General features: G+C 36.8%; 1 protein-coding gene across 4 annotated transcripts in view; it reads right to left on the bottom strand.

Annotated features, from left to right (window-relative positions):
- Positions 1 to 24,021, bottom strand: part of NKAIN2 (sodium/potassium transporting ATPase interacting 2) — a 965,996-nt gene that overhangs the window by 713,814 nt on the left and 228,161 nt on the right. The window lies entirely within an intron of this gene.

The following is a 24,021-nucleotide window of genomic DNA, read 5'->3' as shown; positions in this document are numbered from 1 at the left end:
ATTGATTTTTACAAGTTCCTGATTTAGCTGAAAGGGGTGCCTATATATTTAGTTAGCAAAAGGGTTAATGGATTCAACCTTTTGAAAAATGCACTTCTTTACATGCATGTAACATGATGGATAGTTAACCAAATGCACGTAGGTAAACATAGGTGAAAACAAATTAATTGGAAGCTATAGGGTTTATTGTTTATTTTTTTCTTGATAGATGGATCTCATTATTTTCCTTGGGCAGACAAAGCCATAACAGTTTCCAGAGAAAGGAGAAGTGACAGCTCCAGGAAACTGCTTACAGATGGACAGCCAGCAGGCTAAAAATATTACTTGTGTCCACCTCATCAATAAGCTGGCTCCATGAAGAGTGGCAATTACTCTTTTCCTGCTTGTGTGGCCCTTTGAGAGGCATGAAGATGATTATTGATAACTAGGTATGTAGAACAAACTATATACAGTAACACAAACTCATTTACTATGGCAAATCCATATTAGAGAGCACCACTGCTTTACATGTCATTATTTAAAGTGGCAACGTGTACTCAGGAATGTCTTAGAGGATTATGCTGATACTGTGTTTTGTTACAATCCCATTAATTATTAATGATGCATATTTACTATTCACCTATATTTAGAGAGTCTATATTATGCACTGTAGAAGGGGGAGGAAACATCACTGAGTTGAAGACGGTGAGTTCTCAATCTTGCATACATATCGATGTCACAGAACCGGCCTTTAACCATTTTTTGTACCAAAGAGGATCTTTAAGGTTAGTGTGACAATACCAAAATAATAGATAAAAATAAATTTTTACATAAATCACAAACTATCAATACTTGTTAAAAAAATCAAGAAACAAGATATACAACTTTATTATTCTTTTTAATATAAAAATTATAGTACCAATTACTGTGTGGAATTAAAAAAAAAAGCCTCCTCAATTAAAGGCACTACAAAATAAATGACAGTTTCCAGGCATCAGCACAAAGCTAAAGGGATTTCAATGGCCTCATTACTTTTATTACCCTGCATTGCTCAGCCAAATCTACTGCAAGGCTGTGTTTAGGCATAGGATCTGTCTCATGCTTCTAGAAATGTGGGCAATGGATCAACTCACCTGAAATCAGTAGAACAAACATGTAAAAATCATAGCACTGCAAATGTTATACTTGGTTAACCTGCTTTATACAGATTGGAGAAAAGGTATTAACCAGGAAAGAAGTTAATAGAAAAATGGAAGACAATTTCAACCATAATAGTCAAATTTTAACATATTAGATCAATAGTTGAAGGTATTTCAGGTTATTCCCATTGCATTTCCTTATTGAATATCTCATTTCCTATCATTTATATTCTAAAATAGATGAAAATGATGCATTTTTGTTCATTTCAACAAATGACAGAATAGTGAAGCAATTTTTAAAAAGTAAGTCTAAATGAGAGAACATGCCCCATACTCTACTTAAGAGTTCAGATTCTTTTTGGGCTTGAAGGTCATAGTGATTAACTGGGCTGTGTTATTCTAGAGTTGCACAATTATCCAAAAATCGGGATTCCACCCAGGGCTGCCATGACTTGACTTAGGGGACTCTTTCTCCCAGTCTTCCTAAATGTCTAGTCTCTGAGGACTCAAGAGAGGAGTTCATTTGAAGGGCAATTGTCTTACCGAGTTTTAAAAAGCAGTGGATAATGAGAAAAATCTACAACTAAATGTGTTCCATCTAATTCTTGAATCACTTGCCCATTTTTAGCTTCTATCTTTAACTTCTATCTTGTAAAACTAATAGATTTTTCAGTCTATGATGCAATGATTGTTTTTCTTATTTATAAGATTCCCTGGATACTAGTATCTGAAAAGAAAACATTATTCATTCAATAGCGCCATAGTGTTATTATATTTTAAATGATGCATTCTTTTCATGCTTCCTTTTGTAATTTCATTAAAAAACAACTAAATGCAGTGGCATTTTTTAGGGGGAACTGGCTATTAAAACCATTGTGGAATTTAGAATACAAGTTGTTTCTCTCACCGCACTATAATGAGAGAAAATTGTCATTCTGCTTAGGTGGCAGAACTTTTTTTTAATGGGCAATATATAAGACTATCTAGGTGAAATGGTATTTGAAATACAATTTACTTGAGGGGCACCTGGGTGGCTCAGCCAGTTGAGCTTCTGACTCTTGATTTCGGCTCAGGTAATGATCTCAGCGTCCTGAGATCCAGCCCTGCTTTGGGCTCTGCACAGTGTGGGAAGCCTGCTTAAGCCCACCCAACGCACTCCATGTGCACCCTCTAAAAACACAACAACAAAAAAGCCCACAATTCACTTGAATTTAATCCAAATTTATAAATTATTCATTCTAGCAAAAAGCTAATGTCTAATGGTAAATTAAGACTATTCACCTTTGAATTATATTGACATAATCCATCAAGAAAATTCTTCGGTCATTTCTCAGGGCACTTGTAGTCACAAGTGACAGAAATTCAACAAAACAAAGGGGAAAACATTGGTACCTCTAATCAAGCCAAAAAAGGGCAGTGATGGAGCCAGCCTGCTGGAACCAGAGACCCAGGGACCTGGATGCATTCAGTCAGCATCCCTTCCCCTCATCCCCCAATATGCTTCTGACAGCCTGAAAGGAATGCCTGGTGGGTGAGTGTTGGTATATTTCTGAGAGGTATCTTCTACAGATAAAGAGCCCATTCTTTCCTTGATTTCTGTGACCAAAGAGCAGGGTCACAGGGAATCAGGTTTGCTGAAAGATAAGGTCTCCTATTCCAACCCTTTGGCTAGGATGAGAGAGAGGGGAAGAAGTGGCCCAAAACTTATAAAATGCTATTCCTTGAAGTCCTGGGCAGAGAAGGCACTACCTGACCCATTTTCTAAAGGTTACCAATGGACTAAACACAGTCAATATTGATATTTTAGGTTTCTTCTATATCTAGGCTAACTATTCTATTCTAGCAGGACCATTTGTCCCAACAACATTATGAATATGATTAGATGAACCCGGGAAAACTCCTGCAATATATTCACCAATTTTTATTTTTTTATTTTTAAATTAATTAATTTATTATTGGGGGGGCAGCAGAGGGAAAGGGAGAAAGAAAATTCTCCAGCATGCTTCAAGCTCAGCGCAAAGCCAAAAGCATGGCTAGATCTCACGACCTTAAGATCATGACCTGAGCCAAAATCAAGAGTGAGATGCTTAACCAACTGAGGGGCCCCTCACCAATTTTTAATAGATATCATCCGAGTAAAACTTGCACAATGAAATTAGTTTGCTTAGACATGCTCCTCCTCTACTACAAAGCCTCCTGGGTCTCATTTTCAATACTATTTCCCAATGTCTGCCGTTATATCTTTAGGCACAAATCTGACCATTTCTAACCACTATGTCCATCTACTCTGCCCTCCTACACCGCCAGGCATCCTCTACTAGTGTGTCAGTCCAATGACATAGCAGACATTCCTTACTTGATCTTCCACCTGTAATCCCTCAGTAACTTTTTCCTTAAGAGGCAACATGAAGTCATAGGAAAAACAAGGCTTTGACTCAGAAGATCTGTGTCTTGAAACCTTTCCTTCCACCTACACCTGATGTGATTTTATCTGAATCCAAATGATTTTCTCAGCCTGACTTTTCTTTGGAGTACTCTTATGAAGACAACATGGATAATGTATCTAAAATGCTCTAACCAAGGAGTGTCGGGGAGGCTCAGTCAGTTAAGGGTCTGACTCTTGGTTTCAGCTCAGATCATGATCTTGCAGTCTTGGGATCAAGCCCTGCATTGGGCTCCAGGCTCAGTGGGGAGTCTGCTCCAGATTCCTTCTCTCTGCCCCTCCCCACTCACACTCTCTCTTTCTCTAAAATAAATAAATAAAATCTTAAAAAAAAATGAAATGCTTTACCAAATATAAGTATTTCTATTTATGCTATTAATTTGTCATACTTTCCTTCTTTCCTTATAAACAGTCTGTATCATCATACAATATCCTTATATTTGTAAGCATCAATCTTACTCTTGTTTCCTCCATCTTCAGGGACTTTGAAATCCGTAAGGATAAAAATTCTAGCACATTGAATTTACCATTCCTAGAATCTCATAATTGCCAGACTAATCAAGATGAAAACTTTCTTAACTCTTGGACATATTTTTCTCCTCAAGCCATTTAAATCTCACATGCTCATCCCTACACCCATTTCAAACCTTACCATGGAAAGGAGACTATTTTCTAGAACAAAAAATGATCTGATAATTCAAGAGACCAAATCTACTCCTGAATAAACTGGTCTTGGCTCTGCATTAGGAGCAAAGGATCAAGTTGTGAGCATTGTTTAAATAACACAGCTTCTCCTTGAGGAATTACAAGGATCATAAATTGTCTTTGTAAAGGACTTCAGGAACTTAAAAATGCACTGGCTCTGCCTTAACCTACTGAGGTATAGCAAACAGCCCACTGCCAAGGGTTCTAGTCTAGGACAGACGGTATTTAATGGCCAATGAAATGCTGAGCCAGATGAAAGAGGTATGATGAAATTATTTAGTCTATTGCTTTCAACCAGTATTCCACCCCATATATTGAGTTGCTAACTTTGTCCTCTGGTTTGGCATTTTTACTAGCTTGTTGTAGGTCATACACATGCTGGCCAGTGCCTTAGATGTTAAATTAAAATAGTTCATCATTTTGCTCCTTTCCTCACCTGTTCACGCAAAGGCTCTCCCTTCTCTCTTCTCCCCCTTCCTCCCCTACTTCCTCTGTTTTCAGTTTGCTTCCCTTCTGAGTCTTTCCTTGCTTATCCTTTTCTATTTCTTACATTAAGATCACTGGCGTCAGAGGTGACTCAATGGACTGAAGCCTCACATGTAAAGGCCTATCTCACACATGCCTTGTCTTTATTATAAGACTTTCATTATAAGACTTTCCTCATCCTCCTATTAACTGAAAATGGTCTTTATTGTTCTCTGAGTACCTATAAATAATTTTTGATGGGTAATTTTGGGCACTTACCATAATCTGCCATCTGTTGCAATCCCTCATACAAATAGCTTATCCTTTTGGTATAGCTTATCTTGTAAAGCTTATATTTTTGTACTGTGGGGCAAAAATGTTTTATTAATTTTTAAGTTACACTAAATTTTTAAACTTTTGCATTAGGCTGTCCTTTATCAATAACTGTAATTTATTTTGGTTAATCATTTAATAAAAATCCTATGTACATTTAGTTTTTACTCTAGAAACTTTTTTTCTAACAGAAACATTAAAAAGCATTCAAGCAAAATCTTTAGACAGCAGGCATCATAAGGTAGGCGTTTGGGGGTCAGGCATGAAGTATTAGCATGTAATTCTAACCCTTTCTTCTGAGATTAATACATCCATGGCTTGTGACGTTCTGGTTAAGACGTATCATTTTAAATATGACAATAAAAATAGTTATCCAAGCTGCTTTTAGTATGGTTACAAAAACTCAGCTGTTTGGAAATCAAATAACCACTTTTAGATTTTGAGTTTTGCCTGCAAATTATGTACATAGTCCTGTACTGATTCAATCAAGTATAAGTCTCAGGGACACAATCTCATCATATATTAAATTAAGGACTTTTTTTGTGTGTTTTTATTTCTCCATCCTCAATTCCATACTTCATGGGCAATTACTTTAGGTATTTGATATATATCCTCCCCAAATCACCTTTTTTAAGTACTTATATTTACCTATGAAAAACACATGTACAATATATTTTGGGGGTATGTATTGTATACACCTTTGAAACTATAGAGTTTAGTGGTTTATGTATTCTTGTGAAATTTAACAAAAACTTATATAACATCCATGCATGTTGCTTAAATATGAATGTCATTAATCCCCTTTGCATTTTATTATATGATTTTGCCATGTTCTGACAATCCATTCACCAATTGATAGACACAGATGGTGAACATTTCACTGTTACAGACAATGCTGAAGTGAATACCATGGCACAGGCTTCTTTGTGTAAATTGTTTTCTTTGTAAATTTTATTCAGTTTTCCCTTTTTGAGCATCTTTTTATTTGTAAGGGCCATTTTCCCTATAACACTTCATGCTCTAAAGGACAAAGTGTTCAAACAAACTCAAATGAAAATGAGAATATGCTGCTTTATTTTAACCATTACTAATATGTACCTGGTGTTTACAAGGATTTACCATCTGAGCAGACATGAGGGGAAAAGTGATTTTTTTTTTCCCCATTGGAAAGGGGCTTAATAGTCACCTCAAAGAGAACCTGACTGCATATTTTACCAAGAAAGATCTGTAAATAGTTTTAGGCCATGTGACAAATATAATTAAACAATTCCCATAATCATATCTTCAAGTTAAGATGGCACAATAAATCTATAGCTGTTTGTTTCTAATGAATGGGTTGCAGAATAAAACAGTGGAGTACTACTGAGTCAGTATGTCTCAAAGGTAGTTGAATGTCACTTGGAAAGTAAGACTTTCTTGTAAACTCAAGGTTTGGGAGACAGCTGTCGGGAAGAAGTTAGTGAAAATAAACAGATAATAACCCTGAATATTTCACCAGATCAACTTTACAGTTCCACAGCCTCCCATTATGACTTGTTACAGCTAACACAAAAGTGAGCTACTCTCCTCTAATTGTGCATCATAAAGAGCGCTCCACTGGGATGAGAAAAGCTCGGGTCCAATCCCAGCTGTGTCTCTTACATTAAATTATCTGAGCATCAGCTTCTTTATCTCTAAAATGGGCATAATAGTACCCACCTCACAGAGTTGTTCTGAGTGTCAAATAATGTGTGTGAAAGTTCTGTACAATGTGAAGTGCTACACAAAGAAAGCTATTATTGAAATTAGTTGTTACTGTTACATTTTAAATATATCTTAGACAAATACAGACTAGAATCTACCACCAGGTCTGGTAGGCTATTCCTCCCCTTCTCTGAGCAGCCAGTAGTAGTTGGGAGTGACTTATTGTCATATACTATTTCACTGCTTTGAGTTTCATCCTTTATTGACACCACTTCTACTTCCTTTTTGCCTGTAAGGGACTAAATTCTGTCAGCTTTATCTGCTTTTGGGCTTTTATTGGTTACCACTAAACCAGTGCTTCCAGAGAGGTCAAGGCTAAAGTCATTCCATTCGCCTAAATGAACTTAACTGATGTAATCAAATCATTTTGGTCCCCTTCATTGCATCCCATCCTGTATCTTGGTTCCACAAACTCCTACTTTCTTCCCCAAGATATCTAATGGAGAAAGAAAAAAAAATGTGACTGGCCTGTTGATAGCATGACCATTTGTAACATCATACAATGCTATTTCTCAATGGCATTTCTGAGTCATTATTAATATAAAATTGTTCTTTCTGAACTCTCATATAGCTTTCTTTGAAGTTAGTAATAATCATTTTAACACAATGCTTTATTCCCTTTCTCCAAAAAGCTCTAAGCACCTGGGAGACATTATCTAATTAATCCTAATTCATGCAGAGAGGCTCTGAGGGGGTGTTTAGGAAGACAAAAAATGTCTATAAAGTTCACCATGACTATCATTAAAATATTATCTGTTCAAATGCATGTACAAAACACAAGCCTTTAGCCACAGGAAATCATTTAAAATAATTTAAATAGCTTGCAAAATAAAATGGATTTCTATTCAAAATTACTACACACTACAAATTTAACCTGTTAAAACAGATGAATTCAAAGGCATTTACTTGATATTTAAGTTATTTTGATTCACATGTACTTCTCTTTCCCCCTAAAAAAGGACAATAATATTTAAAGATCTTGATCATCTGCAAAATTCCTAAAACTTTTCATTTATTCAATAGGTACATCTGATTTTATAGTCCTGGTCTTAATTTTTAGACTGTGTGTCATTTGAAACACTCAAGTTTTAGAAAGCAAGAAAAAATTAAATATAAATAATTTGAATGCATTTTAAGAAGTAACAAAGTACTGGATTTAAGTCGATGAATAGTCCTATCTAAACTAAGAAATAAAGAATATTGTAAAAATAAATAAATGTAGCTTGCTTTATTTGTGCTGAGGGTAAGGGCACAAAATAACCATAATTTAACTTAGTTAACTACATTGGGGCAAGTGAAGTTTTAGATCACAAAATGGACTTCATTTGCCAAACTTTGCATATGGCAGAGTTTTCCAAAGAAATCCACTGAATCCCAAGATAGACTGAAAGGAACCTGCTGACCCAGCCTTTTCAGTAATGTGGTAAGTATAATAGGACATGGGAAGTGAGATGCCCACAATACTTTGACCCTGCTTATTATGCAACTAGGGGACGTGACCCAGGGTCCTCTCTTTAACTTCAACGAATGCTTCTGTAGGCACCTCGTCTAGGGCCCTGCTCAGTTATATGTTCCATTAGGAAACCCTTTGTTTTATGTTCCATTAGTAAACTACCACCATGAATTTCTTTGACAAGACTCATCATCCTTGTCATCACTGCTTCAATGTATGAATGTTCCACAAAGCTACAAACTCCCTGGTGTTAAGGATAACATTTCACTCTTCAGTCCCCAATTAGTATGTTGTTTGGCATAGTATTTAATACATTCTGACTAAGGAGTAGATGGAAGCTTTGGTGGATATTGAGATGAAGTGGCTGCATTTATTTATTCTGCCTACAGGTACTGTTTGAAAGCCCTGGAGTTCTCAAATGGCTGGAAGAGATCTGAAAGACTCAGAGAGGAGGCTCACGGCAACTTCCAGGGTTTCTAATGGATCTTACAGTACATATTAGGTAATATTTCTATACATTATTTTCAGTTGAGATTGCATAAGGCCCTGCGCTTTTCATAATTACTTAGTATTCATTGTTTAAACACCTGTCACATGCAAGAAGGCCATGTGTGAACAAGCATACGACTCCAAAAGAGGTATGTATAAAAGTATTTCCATGTGCTTTTAAATATTGAGACTTCTATAATTATGAAAACAAAATGCAGAGGACTGATTCAAAAATTTCCAATGCCATGACAACTTAGAAATCAATATTGACTAAAATAAAATGTGCTTTAAAAACCAGGTGATCTTGGAGCGCCTAGATGGCTTCGTCAGTTGAGCATCTGACTCTTGGTTTCGCTCAAGTCATGATCTCAGGGTCATGGGATAGATCCCCAAGTTGGGCTCCCCGCTCAGTGTGGAGTCTGCTTGTCCCTCTCTCTCTGCTCTTCCCCCCTGCTTCCTCTCTTGCACATGCTCTTTCTCTCCCAAATAAATGATAAATAAAACCTTTTTTAAAAATAAATAAATAAAAATAAAAACTAGGTGATCTTGAAGCACCTGGGTGGCTCAGTTCATTCGCATCTGACTCTTATTTTGGCTCAGGTCATGATCTCGGAGTCGTGGAATTGAGCCCCACATCAGGCTCTGTGCTCAGTGGGGAGTCTGCTAGAGATTCATATTCTCTCTCTCTCTCTTTCTCTCTCTCTCTCTGTCCCTCTCCCTCTTCCTCTTCCTCTGCCCCACCCCATGCTGGCCCACACTGTCTCTCCCTCCTCCTAAAATAAAATTTAATTAAAAAATCACTAGGTGATCTTAGAACTACAGTCTAAACAATAAGCACAATAAAAATGTTTTCAAACAGATTCCACATACTCTCTTCAAGAACATTTGATCAATTTATACTACAGGTCATTTTCAATTCATTAAGAGTTCCAGCCTTTAATGATCAAGAGAATCGAGAATACAGAGCTAATGTGATTGAGAGATGCACTTAGGAAAATTACTGTAATAGCATTAAGTAGTATACTATATATCTCCAAAAAACATTGCTTTTCTTTTACTTTCCTATTGACAGCTGAACTTTCCAATAATTCTTTACATCAAAAATGAAAATAGCTTTCAATCAATTGATAAGCATCACAGAAACTCAAAAATATTGTCATGAATTTAGAGCCCAGAGGCATTTTATTCTTGTATGCCTTTTCAAAGTAACTGTCAGCCTTGTATAGATGCTGGCATATTTTCCACTACTAGAAGGAAAGATTTATCAGTCAGAAAGGAATGTTTATGGATACTGTCTGAACAGCCATCAATGAAGAAAATCTTCTTGAAGTATTTAAACCTTCCCCGCTCTCTTTATATCAGTTATATAAAAACCTGTTTAATTGTGTACACACAAATTGGGTGATCTCCAGTCTTGCCTCTCTTCTCATCTAATTTAGGACAGTCAGGAAACCATCTCACTACCAGAACAGCATCTTCTACCATCAGGATAATGATTATTTTCAATGCTATAACTTTAGCCCAGATCTCTTTCCCTTCTGTATAATTCTAGAAGAGTAATTTTTCCCCAAAAATAAATATGATCCCATGTTTTCCCTATTCAAAATCCTACACTGGCTCCCCACTGAATATTGGGAAGTGTAAAGTCCATGTTATGCCATACAGAAGTCTCTATAATCTGAGCTCAAACGTTCTAGTAGTGTGACCACTGTGCCTACTTTACATTTCCAACTTTAAGGATTCCAACTACTCTGGTTATTATAAATCACAGGCTACCTATTTCTCTCTGCTTTTTTTTTTAATTTTTTTTTGAGAGAGAGAGAGAGAGAGGAGAGGAGAGGGGCAGAGGGAGAGAATGTCCAACCAGACTCCCCACTGAGCATAGAGTCCGAAGCGGGGCTCGATCCCATGACCCATGAAATCATGATCTGAGTCGCTCAACTGACTGAGCCACCCAGGCGCCCCATATTTCTCTTGGCTTTTATCATGCACTGTCCCCTCCTGGAGGCTCTTCAACGCCAGCCAACTGGCAACCACACACATCTTTAAGAGTCACTTCTGTTCTAAGGAGTGTCTCCTTCCTGTGATCATATTAAGATAGAATCAGTAACTAAAATAGTTAATTTTTCTTTTATATTTCTTTTTCAAGATACCAGATAATACAAGCATTTTCATTTATCACATATCCTGCTTCAGGGCGCCCCTCCCCTTCAGTTTTACTTCAGTGCATCTGTGAGGATGCATCCTGAAATACACTATTTTCTTCTTTCCCTCCTATAGCTTTTTCCTATCTTTTCAACACTCCTCAATGAATTTTTAAGTGCGAAGATGTAAAAGGAATTGAAGACCAAGTCATAATGGAAGTTTGGTGCATTAGAATTTTAAAAATGTGTAAGGGGTGATGAAAGGGTCAATCCATTTTTTTTTTTTTATGAGAAACTCAAGTCCTCAAACTTTAAGTCATTTCCTTTATACAATATTTTGAATGAGCATCCCATTTTCCTATACTTAGAACTCTTTTGGGTGTAAATTGGGAAAGACATAAAAATGTGTATTCTTCAACTATAAAAGGAAACATAAGTCTAATCTGAATGTTTGTCGTATCTTTTTTGATCTTTCTTTTGATGCTTTTCTAAGTTTTAGGCACCTAACAGGCTCTGTGTTCCTACTACTACCTAAATATGATCTATTTATTCTTGTCTTCATAACCTAATGAAAATTCATTATTTTTGCTGAGGACTTAAGTAACTAGTAGACATTTATATTGAGATGTGTATACTTTACTTACTTGCTTCTGTTTCTTTCTGCAAAGTAACAGTGAATTGAGTACCATAGTCTTAACCTGTCCATTTTTCTTATCTATACCAATCAATGCAAAGATTTGCTCTATAAGATTCTTTTGCAATATCTCTAACCAATCTTAAAGTGATTTTCACTGAAAAAAATTATCTTCTAGAATTGCAAAGTTTCAAAAATGTTTAATGTTTAATGTTATTTTAAAAAATGGTTAATGTTTAATATTATTTAAAAACAACTTGTTTATATTATTGTTATATATCTTTGAAACATTTATAATCTAAGCATTTATCAGACCTGCACAAATCTACAAAATGTTTTGTTTGACCACTGATAGGAAATGATGATTCTGCCAAGTCTCTTACTACATATTTGATGACCAAATACTACAACCATATACTATTTAAATATACTACTTAGCATATTTAGTATGACTTATACCATGTATGAATTGGCAATTTAAAAAGAAATAGATTATAAACACAAATATTACTAAATATAGTCTAATCTTTCTTTAATGATTCACCAGATTCTCCAGGCTCACACAGCACTTCAGAGACATCATTAGGAACATCAATTAACATTGAAGTGCCTCCTTACAGTGGAGATAATAGACAGTGAAAGTCTATTCACCAAGATTTAGTATGAGAAAACACACAATGCATAATATTAAGCAAAGAGAATACCAATATGAATATCATATTTAAACATGTTAAGTATGTGAATGTGTGTGCAGAAAAAAGTGATAAGAAAACAACGCAAATAGTAGTAATCTCTGGGCAACAGAAATAGTCCGTAAAATAAGTTTTCTTCAAGTCTACAAAAGAGGCAATTAAAGCATCAGATTTGCTCAAGAAAATAAGAGACAAGAGTAAGAACTTAGTAGAGGCCTCAAAAAAAGTTTGATTTCTACAATCAGAGTGCAGCTTAATATTCTTTGGAATATCTTAGAAAATATCTCCCTTCAGAAGCAAAAATAAAGTATCCATAGAAGATGGGGTGGAAATGCTCTAATATGGGCAAGAGAGTCAGAGGATGACACTAGAAGCTACTGAGACAAGTGTGTCAGAAAGTCTTATGTTCAAGCCTACAAAGCTATCAATGATGCCCAAGACTAAGGCAATAAAATCGATAACTGATATCCACAGCCGTATCACTCTAAAAGTGATCAAACACATCTAAAGCACAGCTAGACCTAGTAAGTATTTGATTCATAGGCCTGGGATCCCAAGAACTGGGGAGATGTTCTGGGGTCTACCAAAATGAGAACACCCCTTCCTGGGTAAGCCACTGCTTTGATTTATATAACAAGAAGGCAAATATTGCTGGATGCCAAGAGACAGACTGATCAAAGGTCTATACTCTCTTTATCCTTGTTAAATCCAGTGCCAAAAATTAGTTGGGTATTATATATACTGCTTCTGCCCTCTACTTAAAGAAGAAATTGGTTACTATCCAAAATATCTTGGGCGCCAGACCTGGTATTACTCACTGAGTCTTTGAGGGTGGATGACAAACGGATTGCCTGGATTTACAGCACGGCCTCTTAAAGCACAGCCTGGGAGCCAGGGAAGAAGCACTATTTCTCATATTGCTTTCCTGTGTGAGAAATGTGGGGCCCATGACAACTCGCTTACCTCATTAAGATCTTGCAGCTGCTCTAACTGCACATTTATGGAGTACATTTTTCCCACTCCTTTATTCTACTCTATTTTACCCTCCCCACAATATTGTAGATACATGAAAAGCAAGCATAGATTGACTTTCACCAAAGTGTCTAATGCATGGGATTTGTAGGTGAACTATATAGGCAGCTGTTGCAAATACAGCTTAATTTTAGGAAAGGTCAGAGATCTGAGAGGCTCCACATTGAGCAATGGGGTCACAGTCCTGCGAGGAAGAAAATAAGTCGCAAGGCAAATACAAAGACTTCCTACCTCACAAATTAGAATTACCTGAAGGTCTTACATGACAGTAATCAGATTGTAAAGGGCTAGCCAGAAAGTATCTCGTGAGGTAATAGAAGGAGTGCAAGTATTGGCCTTTTGCTCCAATTTAAGATTGGTCACATGAGTGCTCTTATCTGACACACAGACTGAGCTTTTTATAAAGCAGAAATGGCATTTTGAATACCTTGATACACTCTGTCATCATGGTAGACACCACAGAACTACCCTGACGCTACTCTTTGACAGCTTTTCAGCCACCACTTCAGAGATCAGGTTGTAGAACCCACTTATCACATGGAGAGACTTAAGAGCTCAAAGTCTGCATTTCCATGCTCAGGGAGCAGAATCTTCTCTCATAGCATTTCACCCATAGGCTCATGGTCTCCCACACTTAGGATTGCTCAAATTACCTGAAGAACTGATTAAAACTCAGGTTGCTGGGCACCACCCCCCAGAATTTGATTCAGTAGGTCTGGGATTCTGCATTTTTAACAGATCTCAGGTGATTCTCATGCTGCTAGCTCAGGAATACCTTGAGAACCACTGCTATTGGCAGGGTTTGAAATTTATGTCCTGGTTCAGTGACCACCTGACCCACATATTACCTTGACCTCTATTTCCTTCCTCTCTCCTTTCTTTTCTTCTTTCTCTTTCTCTGTAAAATAATTATTTGGAAGCTGTGTTCATTGGCACAAAGTTGGATAAAAAACATCCTTCTATTTTTTTAAAAGATTTTATTTATTTGACAGAGAGAGCACAAGCAGAAGGAGAGAGAGGGAGAAGCAGGCTCCCTGCTGAGCAAGGAGCCCGATGTGAGACTTGATCCCAGGACCCTGAGATCATGACCTGGGCCGAAGGCAGCCGCTTAACGGACTGAGCCACCCAGGCATCCATCCTTCTATTTTTAGAGCAGTGAAAATACTCTTTTTTAAAAATTTGTATTATTTATATTTTTTATTTATTTGAGAGAGAGAGAATGAGAGACAGAGAGCACAAGAGGGAAGAGGGTCAGAGGGAGAAGCAGACCCCCTGCTGAGCAGGGAGCCCGATGCGGGACTCAATCCCGGGACTCCAGGATCATGACTTGAGCCAAAGGCAGTCGCTTAACCAACTGAGCCAGCCAGGCACCCGAAATTACTCTTTATGATATCATAATGATGGATACATTTCATCATACATTTGTCCAAACCTATAAAATGTATACCACCAAGAGGGAACCTTAAGGTAAACTATGGACTTTGGAAGATTATGATATGTCTATCAGTTGTAACAAATGTACCACTCTGATGAGGGATGCTGATAATGGGAGAGGTTATATATGTGTTAAATGAGCTAATGTGCAATACAACTCTCCAAAAAGTAGTTAACAGTACTTATTTACAGACTGTTTCATTATGAAATCTTTTTTGGGTGGAACAGTAGTATTCTGGGAATAGAATCTGAAACAGTATAATTTTCCCCAATGATGCAGGTAACTGACAAACTAGGTAGGACCATTTTTCTTTTAAATCTCTTCAAAAAGAAAGGTATTATTTGTATATTAGGATACTCCATACGTGTAAAAAGACTGATTAGTTTTTAAGATAACAACTCCACTGCAATAGGTTTAAGGTCACAACTGAAATCAGGTTTTATTAGACCTACTATCAAATGCCAATTCCTTTAAACCTGCAGAAAATGTGAAATACATTTTCTTCTTTTCCTTCTTTGCAACTGGTTATTAGAATATCTGCAAATTAGTTAATTGAGTCTGTATTTGATGGCTAAACCCAAGACTCACAAAAGACTTACAAGTTTCAATCTCTAGACAGACCCAATTCTTAGTGGATTTCATAATTATTTCAATTTAAACTCACACACATCTCTAATACTATATCAAAAGACCATTAAACTATTAAGTTAAACATTGGATATTTACCAAAAGGGTCAGAGATTGATAAGGACTGTTTGTAACCTTTTAAAACCAGAATGTATCAATTTCAAATTATAGAACATAGTTTAAATGTCACTTATGCATTGAAATAAGCTGAAACACATAATCACCATCTCTATGAATCACCATTTAGCTTCATTTCTAATCCTCCAATGCAGACAAAGGTTACTAGGCTACAGCCTTGTTTTCTATTTGATGAGCATTAAGTGCTTAATTTTGAGGATTTCACTGATCTCTTACACAAGGACAGACACAAATTGTTTTCTAAACAAGAGATTAAAAACTGTATTTATAGCCACATCTGTAAAGATTTCCTCTCCCTATGAATGTGTTTAAAATTAACTGAAAATGTAAAAATCAAGTTCTTATCTCTTTATGTCACTACATAAATTCCACAAAATCGTTCCATTTTTCCATGGCAAGATGACATACATTCTTTCATCCATCCACTCATCCATTCAGCTAGTATTTTAGCTCCAGTTACATGCAAGAGAGGATACCAGACCAGAGCAGGAAAATGACAGTGACAACAAATCAGAAACATACGGAATGGTTTTGACTCAACTAACTACATATGAAACTGAATGGTGCCGTAAGAGAGCTTCATTAATGGAGAGACAGCTTTTTGATGAGCCCACATTATCTCTTCTGGATAATCTCAGGCACGGAGACAAAACTACTACTCTTTCAGAGAATCAGAAAACCCAGTGTAGGCTGCTGGAGGGAGTCAGTGTGGGGTGAAGTCTGAAACACTGCTTTTCCTTACAGTGATTATGTGTACTCAACTTCAGCTTTACTGATTAAAAGGAAGTTTTATTCTGATTTTATTTCTCTACTGCAGGTAAGAAAATTCCACCCTAAACATCTTTCAATGATAATTGAGGATGTTGCAGAAAACACAGATAACTGATCAGCACTCAGGACAAACGTTAGGATTCTGCCAAAGCAATTGACCTGCAAACTAGGAGGTCAAAAAATACCATTTAAATTCTGTCTAGGTGACTGACCTTGTATAATGCACAGGGAACGGGGAAAGAGCACTGAGAGACCCTTACCGGGGGCCCGGAGCCCTGGCACTGTATGCAGCATCACCGTTCAGTGCGAATGGCTCTAGCACTGGGACAGAACTTCCTCTCCAGGACTGGCCACTCACAGCTCCAGTACTGAGAGAAGTGACAGCAGTTACTGAAGGGAGAAGCTCTTTCAAAAGGCAGTTCCTGATGGTCCCAAGAGAAACTGGGGGTTTTCTGAGATGGGAGAGTAACGAGGGTGTAGTTCAGAATAATCCCAACCCAATGTCTGTGGAAACCCTTTCCACAATTTTTAATATTTGGGAAATTTTACCGCCCTCTTTTGCAGAAGCCTTAGAACTTTGCTATGATTGAAAAGGACTACTTTTGCTTTGGTCCTCAAACTAATTTCATCATAAATGTTGACTATTTAAAATAGCCGGGCCATCTTGTACAAGCCTACTGAGTAATACTAAGAAATTGCAACATCAGCAACTGAACATTTTACCAGGAGCCCAGGACACATTAACTTCTTCCTTTGTAATGTTAAGATACCAAAACTGAAAAATAGTAAGTAATTTGCTCAAGGTCATAGGGAGCAGATAAGAGACTGAAAACAGGTTTGGACTTGCCAATCCAAGTCTCTTTCTACCATAACCATGGTGACTCACTAGAGGTTTATGACTAGAAAACTCGTCTAGTTGATAATGAGCAGAGGACTAGTTTATTCTGCCTTCTGCAATAAACTTTACACCATCTTATTTTCCATTCACCAGGGAAGTCAGTGTTTAATGATGTGTATGATCTATAGTTGTACAACACCTCTGATGTATTGTCTTCAAATAAAGAACACCTCATCCCTCCTTCTGTCAGTGCCCAATACAATCTCAAAATAGATTTGTCTGAGCTGAACATCTGAGGAATGTTAGACAACCTGTTAAAAAAACCATCTTCGAACTCTATAACATTTAAAAGCCATAATTCTAAAAACATACAATCTCAACCACCAACCAGTTGTTTGGGCTGAATGCTATTGTAGCATGTTCTGGTTTTTAAGAGGTATTATTTTAAATATTCTCAAAATGGATCTTGACTGTCAAAAAGCTATAGGACACCTTGTTTATTGTGAATTTATAAACAAAGTTGATTTTTTTTTAACTTTTTAAAAGAGCCTTGGTATCTGCAGAAAATTAAAATTTTAGATTAGTAGCTATCATCGGGGGTAGAACTTAGACGGTAGACAGCTGGGAAGGTTTCTAAATTAGCATCCCTTCACATAAATACCCTTTAGCTACCTGCCTCATGTTTTAATAGGGATAGAGGAAAAACAGGTCCTTCTATTAAAAAATGTTTAATTATCCATCCAAATAAAGGAATTATTGCATGTGCTAAATAAATCTGAGAAAGTAATTCTATTTGGAATTAACTTCATTTCACCAGCATTTTTCATGTATCCAGAAGAACATGAGAGACCTCTCACAAAAAGAAAAGGCTAATATGCATAGAGAGGATTTTAAAATCTTTTTCAAAATAGAGTTTTTCTAGATTTCATTTGGATACTCTAGAGGTATTTGTTCATATGAAAAATTTATTCTGATCCTTCATAGTGTCTTAATAGTTTAAAATTTAGAAAATAGTGTATACAATGCATTCCTTTTAACTAGCTCTACACTATGCACAAGATTTCAACGAGCTGAAACTGCCAATTTCAGCTGCCTGTGGGCTTTTAGGTCTCAGAATTAGTGCAAAGCCTACAGTTGCACCACTCAGTTTGCCAGGATAGAAAGATCGTAGGTCTGCTCTTCAGAGATCAATTTATGGATTGTTCTTCCCCTCCATGAGTTAAGTGAATATTGAGACCAATTTACATTTCCAAATTATGTAAGAGTAGAGTGAGGAAATGAGTTAAGTGGGCTTATATTTTCTAATTAAAGCAGTGATATTTTGGAGTCCTGGCCAGCCACCTGCTGATGGTTCACACATCAATGTGGTTCTTTTGTGATATGCTCTAGAGCTTTAGGAACCATATGTCCAGTCAGGAGAGGTATTAATGCCTCTGCCAAGTGCCATCCTTATAAGTTTCTCTGAACAGGTTTTTCTGTATTCTGGCTTCAAACACTGTGGACAACAACCAGGTGAGGAGTGACTCACTGTGCTACTGATTACACAAGCAAGAGCACAGGAATAGCCTGGGGGACAAGTGAAGGGTCCTCTTCTTTCACTGAACACACACGCTGGCTCACTATCATTAATTAAGCCATAATTTGAATCCATGCTTTCCTCTCTAATAGTAAGCCCAATCTAATAAAAACCAGACCCTTTTATGATCGCTGTGACATTCCCAAATGTCATTCAGTTGGTGAAAACAAAGAAATCCATTCATTTATTCCCATTTAGAACTGAGTAATAATATATTTTTCGAGTTTATTCAAGCGAGGAAAGGCATGGACAACTTCTTTCTTCTTGCAAATGATTTAGCCAACTAAAAAAGGCCACTTTTCAGAAAACAAGTTAATCATTGGGAGAATCCTATCAATGAACACCTATAGCTTAGATTAAAATTAGCTTAGTCTTACTAATTTTTAAAAGCATGATCCTTCAAGGACTTCATCTTTATTCCAATTTGAAAGACTGTGAAAGCAAACATACGTGTTTTCCTTCCCTTGCTTTCCATTCTTTGCATAGAAAGGAGAGCCAACATTTCTTCTTTATTAATAGTAACAAAAGTATTATTTTTATTGTCTAGCATGAGTATTTTATAGCAAAACATTAAAGTGAACAAACTCCAGTCACAAATACATGAATTTTCAACTTCTGAATTGTAATACGGTAAAGTTCATGTTATACCACTACACTTTTATGAAAAACCTACATTAAGACAGTAACTTCAAACTGACTCACGTAAGTCTTTTGTAAAAGCTAAGTGGCATAACGTGAGCTTTCGGAAAGCAGGGGATATTCTTGCTTCACATCATTTCAGCTTACAAAAGTCTTCCTACGAATGCCCTACTTTCATGTAGCAAGGGAAACCTGTCAACTCTTAACTTCATTTTAGCTAGAATGAAACTAATCTATTTGAAATAGTGTTTGTATTTCAAAGCAGGAAAGCATTGCTAAAATGTTGAATGATAACAAATCCACAAGAATGTCAATAGGATAAAATTAACAAAATGCAAATATTTGCACTGAGTTCGAACAAACTCAATTTGGCCTTAAGTTCTCAGGGTTTCTGCTTATCCAACACAATATTAAAAGACAGAAGTCTCCTGGATTATTTCCATTTCTATGCCCATAAGGCAGTGATGTCCTCACAACAGATGATATGCAGATAATCATCACTAAAAGCATGTCATTCACTTGGTAATATTGACAGGAGTGGTGCTCACACTCATGAATCAAAATGCCAAAGAAGGCACAGTAGGTTTTGCAACAACAATAGAGGATGCCCCTATAACAATAGCAGAATCAAAAGTATATTCTCAGAGAGGGAGATAAACCATGCGAGACTCCTGATTCTGGGAAACAAAAGGAGAGTCCTGGAAGGGGAGATTGGTAGGGGGTTGGGGTAACTGGGTGATGGGCATTAAGGAGGGCACATGATATGATGAGCACTGGGTGTTATACGCAACCGATGAACCACTGAACACTACATCAGAAACTAATGATGTACTATATGTTGGCTAATTGAATTTAAATTTAAAAAATCCTCTCTCCCTCCGCTCCTCCCCACCCCACTCTCGTTCTAATAAATAAATCTTTAAAAGAATTAAAAAACAAAGCAAAACAAAAAAAGTATATTCACATGACTTCTTAGAATGTAGCCTTGTTAATGCACAATTAAAAATTTGCCTCCTGATTGTGAACTACTCAAAGGAATAAAAGTACACAACAGAGCAAACTGGGAATGGAGTCCAGCAGTAGTTACTATTCACTATAGAGTAGAAGACCTTGAGCATTAGAATCAGGTTCTGTTCCTCTCTCCCACTCATTGACTCTAGGACCTTGGACAAATGTTTAATCTTTACCACCACCAACAACCACCATAATAGTTTCCATGATAATCACTTGCATTTTATAATTTTTATGTCATTAAAAATAAATACCCCTTTCATGTCCTTTATAGAGATGAGAACACCAAGATTAAAGATGTTAAGTCAGTTGTTTCTGGTAACATTTTAAAAATTTGAACCCAGGAAGCTTAAGGCAGATAGAACCACAGGCACAGTCACACGCTTAACTCCAAAGGGGGTCCCAGAGTCTCTGAGAACACCTACATCATAATTGCATGGGGAGCATTCAATGATATCATCAAGCAATGGTTTAGCACAGAATGTGGAGCTTGGTAAATACTTAGTAAATGTATAATTTTAACAATAATGAGGAGGAAGAGGCAGAGGAGGAAATCTGTTAATAAGTTACATGTATTAATAAGTTAGCCCTCAGCCAAGGACCTGATAAAGAGAGCAAACTTCTTACAACGTAGCTACATTTGGATACTTGAGTCAGATCATAAACATATATGTGTGTTTATGTGTATGGGTTGGAGGGGATGGTGAGGATGGAGATGTATATATGTGTGTCTCAAAAGCCAGAGTAGTGAATAATAGGAAGCATTCTCATTAAAGTAAGAACGTCTACTAATACAGTTGTTTTGTAAGTATCATTGCAACCAGACAACAGAAAGAAATAAAGAGAATGGAAAATTCTCATTTTGTAGAAAGTGGGAGTATGGGTAAATTACAGCATGAGAGAAACAACAAAAAACCTATTTTTAAAAAATGGTGTAATTTCAGCAAAGGACAGGTTTTACAATTAATATTAAAAAAGTAATAACTTTCCTAAGCTAAAGAGAAGAATTGCCTCTTCTCTACAATTAAATGCCCGATTTCTGGAAGGCACTCACTAGATGTTAATTGAATAAGTGAATGATTAAATATTAGCAAAAATAAATTTTAAAAACTTGTCAATTAATAGTAGCAACCCAAAACATGAAATATGCAGGATTAAGAAAAAATTCATCTAGGGGCAACTGGGTGGTTCAGTCCATTAAGCGTTGAACTCTTGGTTTTGGCTCCAGTCATGACCTCAGGGTCCTGAGATGATGGAGCCCTGCTCAGTGCAGAGTCTGCTTGAGATTCTTTCCCCCTCCCTCTCCTTTCCCCTCTGCTCCTGGCCCTGGCTCCTGCTTTCTCTCTAAAATAAATAAATAAATAAAATCTAAAAAAAGGGGAAAGAAAAAAAATGCATCTAGTCTATATGAAGATGTAAAATAACTGAATAAATGACCAAGTTCATTATTATAAATATATATAATTATACATGTACACACATACATACAGGAACATAATGCATTCCCAGTAATGAAACAAATTATTTTGTATTTCCAAAAACAGTTGGTATCAGCCTTGACATTTTAAATAGAAGATTTGGAGGGCTACTTGCCCTATCACACATTAAGTAATATTATACAGTCACGGTAATTAAAACAGTATAATCCTGTGTTGCAAAAGAACCTATGTATCAGCCTATCTATAGCTGCTGGTATTTCAAATTATTTTTTTTTTAAATATTTATTTATTTATTTATTTGACAGAGAGAGACACAGCGAGAGAGGGAACACAAGCAGGGGGAGTGGGAGAGGGAGAACCAGGCTTCCTGCGGAGCAGGGAGCCCGATGTGGGACTCGATCCCAACACCCTGGGATCATGACCTGAGCCAAAGGCAGACGCTTAATGACTGAGCCACCCAGGAGCCCCTCAAATTATTTTCATTGGTAATATCTAGCAACCTTGTTTGTATTTTTAAAGTAAGCATGGCTTTAAGTAAATACATTAAAACTTCAACAGATTTTAAAAGACTTCTGAAAGAATATCCTTTTTGCATGAGAAACACAGACAGTGAGAATACAAAGGCTCCCAACTACTATCCTTGACCATGAAAACTTGTCTGAAAGGAGACTTTAATTTAAAATGGTCAGAGTTGTCACAGATCCCCTGAGGGAGGGAAGACAACGTTGGTTAAAATAGCCTTGATTCTAAGTACAGCAATTTATAAAATCTTGAACTCTTCTGTTAATTTGCTTTTGATGAAACTAGAAAGTATCAATGTGTACACAGTCCTAAATAAAGGTGCCAAGATCTTATGTACCTACTCATTAAAGTGAAACTTCTTGGGTGAATTTTATTAACATGATATCAGAGAAATTGCCTTTTAATCTATCATCTGAGCTAGTTATAGTATAGAAACTATCAATTCATGGGTGATGTGTGCGTGCACACACATGTGCGTGTGTGTGCGTGTGTGCTTGTGCATATGTTTAGGAAGAAGGGGTGGAGGGGAGGAAGGAGAGTAGAAAATTCAGTATCAATTTATTTTGCTCAAAAATCAGGATTCTGTGCCCTGTGATTTCTTATATTTTACCTCAAATCTTATAGTACAAACTATAAAGTTATTCAATACACCAATACCTACACACAGTCCTTCTTAGGTCTCCTATTTCCTTATGAGATTATGCAGTTTAAGTATCCTGGTCTGTTTCAGGTGGAAACTGGAATCTACAGTGATAAAAAAATGAAATGTCTCATATCAGTGGAATTGTGGGCCAGCTCACTAAATTATATCATCTTTTAGCTTCACCTGAATTAATGTGAAATGTGTGGTCAGCTTGATTGATTTCAAGATTATAAGATGAAGGGATCTTTTACAACCCCATTTTCACTGTCCGCAATTCAAGCAAGCACATGATGTTCCTCCCTTCAGCGGATATACTCATCCAAGACGCAGGCCTCACCAGATCACTCGGGAAAATCCTATGACCCTGCCTTTCACAAACCAACGCTGCCTTAAAGTACGTTCATCTGACCTTGCTGTTCCTTCTTCCTTCTGCCCAGTCATGGACTTCTCACATATTGCACCAAGCTCATTGAGCACAGGGTTCATGCCTGGTGCTTTGAGACCTTTCAAGTTCTTAGACCTTTCAAGTTGACCTTTGCTCCCATTCTTCTATGTAAGTTTAGCCATCTCCTCCTAATCCCAGAAAATTGTAGAATTCCAAAGCCCTGTTGGCTATTCTAGTCTTTGGATAATGTTACTATAATGGAACACTTGAGGATAAACAAAGCCTCCAAATAAAACCATGTGGTTTCCAAATCTGCCTCAAGATGCTATTTGGTGCAGAGGGAGATAGAATTAAATCACATTGAACCAATACCATGATTAAATTTAATGTCTGAATTATATATATATAAATACATATATACATATATATATTTATTTATTTTTTGAAGAGACAACCTCTAAGAAATCTCAAGTTATACAGGTTTTCAGGAGCAAATAACTACAGGGCCTCAGAAAGATATAACATCTGTGAAATACTATGAAAGCAAATTTCACTGGTGCTAGTTTATGACATTCAAGAAGAGAAAGACTAGGGGCGCCTGGGTGGCACAGTCGGTTAAGTGTCCAACTCTTGGTTTCAGCTCAAGTCACGATCTCAGGATCCTGGGATCGAGCCCCACATCAGGCTCCACACTCAGTGGAGAGTCTGCTTGAGATTCTCTCTCTCTCTCTCTCTCTCTCTCTCTC

Source organism: Callorhinus ursinus, unplaced genomic scaffold (genome assembly GCF_003265705.2).
Source record: "Callorhinus ursinus isolate GAN/ISIS: 27379988/994484 unplaced genomic scaffold, GSC_fseal_2.0 scaffold6, whole genome shotgun sequence".
Classification (NCBI taxonomy): domain Eukaryota; kingdom Metazoa; phylum Chordata; class Mammalia; order Carnivora; family Otariidae; genus Callorhinus; species Callorhinus ursinus.
This window is presented reverse-complemented; position numbering and strand designations above follow the sequence as displayed.